The sequence below is a fragment of the Homalodisca vitripennis genome, chromosome 2 (genome assembly GCF_021130785.1).
Source record: "Homalodisca vitripennis isolate AUS2020 chromosome 2, UT_GWSS_2.1, whole genome shotgun sequence".
Lineage (NCBI taxonomy): Eukaryota > Metazoa > Arthropoda > Insecta > Hemiptera > Cicadellidae > Homalodisca > Homalodisca vitripennis.
In genome coordinates, this window is record NC_060208.1 from 201456436 (window position 1) to 201463593 (window position 7158).

Genomic DNA, 7158 nt, shown 5'->3' on the forward strand with positions numbered 1-7158 from the left:
CCTAATTGGTAACTAACGAAACACTGTCTCAAACGGGTGATAAATATAAGAGAAATGTGTACAGACAGACAGACATTTCTACATTTTCTAACGTTTATTAAGTTGTTTAACAACAAAATCGTTGTTTCGATGCTCTGATCAATTCCAGCAATGCCACCCTTAATAAAACTGTCTGTATGATATCTAATCAATAAATCTCTGAAACTATGTTTATTTTTTCAAAATGTCTATTTCTCCTGACACGAAAAATAGATTCTATGTAATTTCAAAACAACAACATAACGTATGCACCATTTTATAAAATACTAGCTGTTACCCCCTTCGCACGCAATTTTTAGAACCAAAGTCCTTATATTACTTAGTAAAAGCAATTATGATGTAATATGATGGAAGTTCTATACACATTTTAAAACGTAAGTAGGCATACATCAGGTAGATATGATTTAAGTTCACAGTAAATAGTATCAGAGTTTAACTTAATTATTATATCATGTTTGGCACGTGTAGGAGCATTTCTGGTTCTAATTAATTATATACATAACGTCACAGCTAAATCTGCCTTGTCATCCCGATCAAGAAAACACAAATCTCGGATAAAACAGGTCTCGGAAACTTACTTCGGTTAAAAAGCGTATATTTCCAGTCCTTGTCATGTACTGTATTTCAGGTCTAAGATATTTCCAGTACCATAGTAGAGTTTGCGTTGTTGTTCTGACGAAGAAAAAAAATACATATACTTACGTAGTACCGAGATGCCTACTTCGGTTAATGAGTGCCTACTTAAGACCTTTTAAATTCACTTACCTACTATGCCACAGTTTAGCTTGCCATATTGCCTCGATCAAAATACTATATACGTTTGATTATCTAGTTCTCTGAAATCTACTTTGGTCAAAATCGTGTTGACATAGTTGAGTTTACCTTGTCCTGATGAAGAAAATACACACATTAGTAGGACTGAAAAGCCTATTACAACCTAGAAGGAAGTCCTACCTACTTTTTTTGTACTTTCGATATAAGAGGAAAATCCCTATTAAGGTTATGCAATATTCCAAAATAATCGTTATTAAAGTTTTGCGTTACACTTGCTTTTTGAACTGTATAGCCAAGGAAAGGATGAACCGTTGAGGCATGTTAGTACTCATTTCTCTGTTTTCCATAAGCCATTGTTAAAATGTAATATCATAATGTCAAGGAAGCCCACCAGTTTAAAGTAACTTATGTGAAAACATTCATAACTTTGTTTATTAAGGTTAGTTTTATAACAGTATTTAATACATTAGATGATTTTAATTCGTCACTGGTGCAATCTGGAGTAAAATTTACATATTAATGTTTTATTTACTATCTGCATTACACTACCGATCAAGCACTGTTTACTTATTATTGATAAAATTCAAATGTAAACAGATGTTTCAGTAAGTTTGTCGAACTATAGCTGTCAACAGCTGTTTAGTGCTAGTTTAATTTTAATTATGAAACGTAAAAACTACAATTTTTTCTGAATTCCAAAATATTCCAGGTAACTTTTCTTAACTTTTTCTTCATAAAAACCTTTCTCAGATTTCAATGGGCATTTTACAAAAAGAATAAACTGAATTAGCCAAGCCGTTACCGAGATTAGCGCTTACCAACACATTTCGTCATTCATTTTGATTTATAAGATGAAAAGTACTAAGCATGCCTTTGCGTTGGTAACACACTGTCAGTAGTAATACACATTCGTAACATACAAAAAACTATTTGTAGTGTTGTACACAAATCGCCAGAAGTATCCCCGTAAAGGACGCACAATCAAGGAGTATATTTACAACATTGAGTATGTTGTAAAATCAAATTTATATTAAACATGCGTAAAAGGAGATAAAACTACCCGCAAACTTGAATCAGCCTTTAGCTAGACAGTGACAATAGTAGTCAACGTTAGGTGTGCACTTTTACACAACAAAGTAACGATAAAGTTCGTTATTGTTACTCTGTGTCTACATCCAGTAGCTGTTCTACGGAGTGAGTTGTATTACATTTTGTCTACGTACGTTTATTCTCTAATTGCATATATATATATATATTTCAATAATGTAATTAAATTGCCTTCATGTGTCAGTTTGTCTTCACGCTTAACTTTTTAATATTTTGCAAATCTAAAAAAGATAAACCAGAAACTAGAGTATCACATTAGAAAAGTGTCAATAATGGAGATAGAGTTCAAAAAAATTTAATGCGATTCAGTGTTCGATGGATCCACGTTTGTTTTCGGTTTCAGTAGTGACGCTGCGCCTCATTGATGCTGTTACAAGATACTCTTGGCGATAAAGATAGAGCTGATCGCCCGGCATTAGCATAAATCGGAGACCGGAGTCACCTATCTAAAGTACTGACAGATATCTGTACTGCATCTGAATTACAGTAGACATTCTTGTTCTGTATTTCGCTAAACAACAGCACATTTACGTCCAGTCGTTCAAGGTCTTTAAATTGGCCTTTTCTTAGGCAAATTTGCTTCTTCGCACCACATCTTTTTTAACTCGTTGTCAAACCATTCAAGAATTTTAGCCGTTTCTTCATCGACGATTCTGTAATAGGACGAAAGTTCTGATACTTATTACTATTAAGCAGTAGCGTAATAGTGCACAGGAAATTGAATGTTTAGAAAGGCTAGATTCTCAATTCATACAGTCGTCTATTGTGTCATCATTCTTAGACTTATGACACTCAGAACATTTGCTGCATTTGTAAATAACACATTGTATCCTCACAGAGTTTGGCCAAAGGAACCATAGTTCAAAACTTGTAATTAAAAAAGAAACACGAAAACACAGATAATCTGCTGAGTAAATGCCAATAATAAAATACAAATAGGGCCTCATCAATCACTAAGTAAGGATACGTATAGGAACTCTCCGGTGACAAGGGAATTACATAAGTATCGCTTCTCATAACGAAATAGTATTTCGCCACTCAATCGAGGAAGATATAGACATCACTCTCAATCGCACGTGCGACATACAGGTCCTTTACCCAGTCGTACCACAATGATGTTATCGTGTCCTATTTCGAGGTGAAAACAAACAGAAACACGTTTAAAATAAATTCTTTCGGCTATTTAAGAAGAAGCAGGCCGATGTTATCGCAGCTGGGATGTTAACTCACGTCTGTCAGCATAGTACTGTTACCAGGATTGATTACTAAAGACAGTTAATATTCGATACCGAGAAGTCATACAGGTATGTACCAGTAGGATAACGTGCAGTGATATGGTTTATAATATAAATATAAATACATGATCCCATCAAGTTTGTACAAATTGTAGATTCATAACGTTGTCTTTTTTAGTTTGAACGGTCGCCATATTAGAAAGAAGTTGAGTACAAGCTAGCCAATGAAGTCATCCGAGGTGTCTGTAAATAATGTTTCTGCCAAGTTTGAACTAGTTCAGGATTTCTTTCGCCAGCCCTTAGTGCTCAAACAAGTCTTATGGAATTTACATGTAGCGGCCGACAACACTGGGGAAATCTCAAAGGCCGGTTCTCTTCACACTATGCATTCATCGTATTTCATAGAGGTCATCGCAAACATTTAGAACGATTTTCCAAATATGTGCAGCGATTACAAATTGTGCAGGGATTGTGTATAGATGGCGCGGGTATAGTTTCGGTGAAATGAACATTACAATTTTTTCTCTGTAGTCTTTTTTTTAATCTGCACTATAGCCGAGTCAAGTAATGTTTCATCAGTGGCGCGACGTAACATGATGTACTATAATGTACGGTAGCCAGCTGAAAGATAATTATCGAACTGAAAAAAGAGCCTATTTTTATTCTTAGGCGATACGAATAGTCTGCTTTCGGCCAGATATGTTTTTAAAGATTTTTTGTAATACTTTTAATAGTTTTATTTGAATTTTCTTTACATATGTAAATTATATATGCATACTTTTCACCACTCAATTTCATCACAGTGTTCACCAACGAACATTAAAAAATGTCTTTTTTCGCTTGGCGAAGTTAGGGCGAAGGAGCCTTCTTTGAAACCTAGGGACCAACGGCAGATGACTTCCGAACTACCACCAATGACCGGGTGGACTGCTTGCAAGCACAGTATCGCTCAGCGATAATCCATCAAAGTATGGGGCGCACAAACGTGCACTGGGCGCGTTACACCGCCGCCGCGAGGCACACATTCCCGGAAGTTCCAGCACCTGCAGCCCTACCTGCCCCCCACCGCTCCCAAACAGCAGAGGAAGCCAAGGAGACGTTCCAACCGCCGGAAAAACTGACATGTTAATCTGTTTCAGTGCAGCCCCCGGAGGTTGCCCTCTTACATAAACCAGCGCCTCGAAAGCACCTGAGGACAAGAGAACCGATCGTGAGGCTGACTCACAAACCCTCGCTTTCTGTCCCATGACGCTGTTATCAAGTGGGAAATCTCACTAGTTACCATTGTCTCTGACAGCATGAAAACTCCCAACAAGCTGCTTGCTGCCATATTGGTTTCATTCCAGGAACTCCTCTCCAATGGACATCTTAAACTGGTAATCTGGAAAGCAAAATATGTAGTGACTCGGAGGAACGAGCTTCACCTCTTTGCTGCCGATCACGATGTATTCCTGTCAGCGACGCATCTCTAGCCTGGCACAATGTTTGAACTGTTCCAGGTTACCAGACATCCCGGACGGACAGACACCCACGTGGTCAAAGAAATCGAAGCGGAGGAACCGTTATACTGGTTCAAAAGATAATTGTGCACCGCCAAATCTATATTAATACAAATGACCTCGAGTCCACTGGTGCAGCTGTCCATGTTGGTGCTCGGAATTATTTGTCGGCAGCTTATTTTGCTCCGTCCGCTGTTCCCCGCCCTAATAGGTTGACGCCCTACTTGGCTGTGGGACCACCGTCATCGTTGGCGGTGACCTCAATGCCAAGCAACAGGTATAGCACAGCTTATATAGAAGAAAGAGGAGAAACTCATGTAGCTGCACCCGTGGACCCCACGTGTTATCCGACTCAGCTCAACGCCCTACCTTATGTCATTGACACGTTTGTGTTTAATAGAACTGCAGCATCAGGTGGAAGTGCTTTTAACATAGGGCCAATCAGGCCCTCCAGCAGATCCTGTAGCTCTGATAACTTGTTTAGTTACAGTTTTCAACGATACGATCCAACTAAATAACTCCCCCACGAGCTGGAAGGTGGCATGGTCATCCTTATTCCAATGCCCGAAATCCTGCTTGTTCTCTCAGAATATACGCTCTATTTCACTCCCGCCATATACAAACCCTTCGAGAGGCTCTTCCTGTCGTCTGACTCCTTAAATGGATGGTTTTATTTGACAAGGAAAGTTAGGCTTCAGACGCAACCACTCAGCTAGTGCTTGTTGTCAACATGATAGTTGATAACGTCAACTTCAACCTGTGCTCAGTTGCAGTGTTCCTTGACGTCAGTAAGGCGTTTGACAAAATCTGTTTTGAGGGTCTACCCTAAAATCTGGCAGAATCATCGGTGCCACCCTGCAATGTCGATCTCCTACGATCTTATCAGACTGACCGATCATTTCGTATCTGTGTCAATGGAGAGATATCGTCATTGAGAGCAATGGATGTCGGCGAGCCCCAGGACAGAGTCCTGGGCTCAGTATTGCATCTAATAGTGTGGGAGTTAAAAGTATGGATACACTCTGTTTAGTTTTATGGATAAAGTTGGAGGGATGGAACTCAGGACACCTTCCTAGGAAATAGAAGTGAACTTTTTAGTCATTGTTACCACTTTTCCCATTTCCCCAAAACGGGATTTCCTGGGGAGGGGCGGCTCAAAAGTTTTAAATGTAAAACACCCATTAAGTGACATCTTATTTGAAAGGTCTTGATAAAAGAAGAACATGGGAAGCTAGATAAGGGAACAAGCTTAACGTAATTGTAACAAAATGCTAGTGCTTCTGTAACTTTACCTAAACAAATTCTAAACTGCCCTCCAACAAGCCTATTTTGGGGAAATAGTGACTTTTAGTTCCTAGAGAGGTGTTCTGAGTGTCATTTTTCTATCTTTGTCCATTTAAGGTTGAGCAGGATCCACTCATGCTTCATCTGAATTAATTTCAATAAGCTGCCATTTTGTCCTGGGTCGAGATAGAAAGCTCTAGTTTCCACTGCTCTTCATCTTTTATCAAGACCTTTCAAATGAGAAAAAACGAGTCTTTACATTTTAAAATTTTGAGTCACCCCTCTCCTCCCCCAAAACCCCATTTTCGATAAATGGGCAAAGTTGTAACAGCAACTAAAAAGTTCACTTCTATTTCATAGAGAGGTGTCCCGAGTACCATCCCTCCATCTGTATCAATTTATTAATAAAACAGACAGTGGGTAACGAAATTTAAACTAACTTTTAATTTTTATTACTGCAAATTTTGTTGTATTTTCATGTTTGTAATAAGAAGTACGGAATTTCGAACCGAATACTTAAAACTACAAGTCCATTTTCTTGGTTTGAATTTATTTTTTATGATGATAGTATTGTGAATGTATCTGGGATTTTTTCAGTTTCCATTGTTCAGTGATCTAAGAAATAACCAATACTGCGTTTATGATCCGATATCTTCCTCAAATGGATGACTAGACTAATATATAACTACAATCATCAAGATACACTACAACAAAGTTAATATGTTGGCAGTGGCAGACGCCGTATGCATCTCTCGTCTGATTGTCCCATGATACTATAGTCAAGATCACACAGTACAAATCTGACATTGAAGGTGTTAGAATAAACAAATCATTCTTAAGTGCTGTGACATGCATAAGTAAGATATCATAACAAGCATGTTATGTGTCAACCTCACATACAGTACTTCCAAGATACGAGCTTAATAAAATAAAGACTAATTATTAATAGTTGAACTAAAGGCAGACAGCTGAACATTTAACATGAAAAAAGGAGACACATAAAAGACTGGAGTCTGATTTTGTGAGGGAGTTTCTCATCGCTAGGTCCTTACACCCCTGTTTTCCTGCTATTCATGAACGACTTTCCTAAAAGCGGCATAACTGCAGGGATTTGCTTGTTTGCGGACAATAACTCCTATATGTGAAGGCTAAAAATCAAACCCCCTTAGAAGTAAAAAATGTATGAGGAAACAAATTTTCTATTTCAATGATTTCATGAG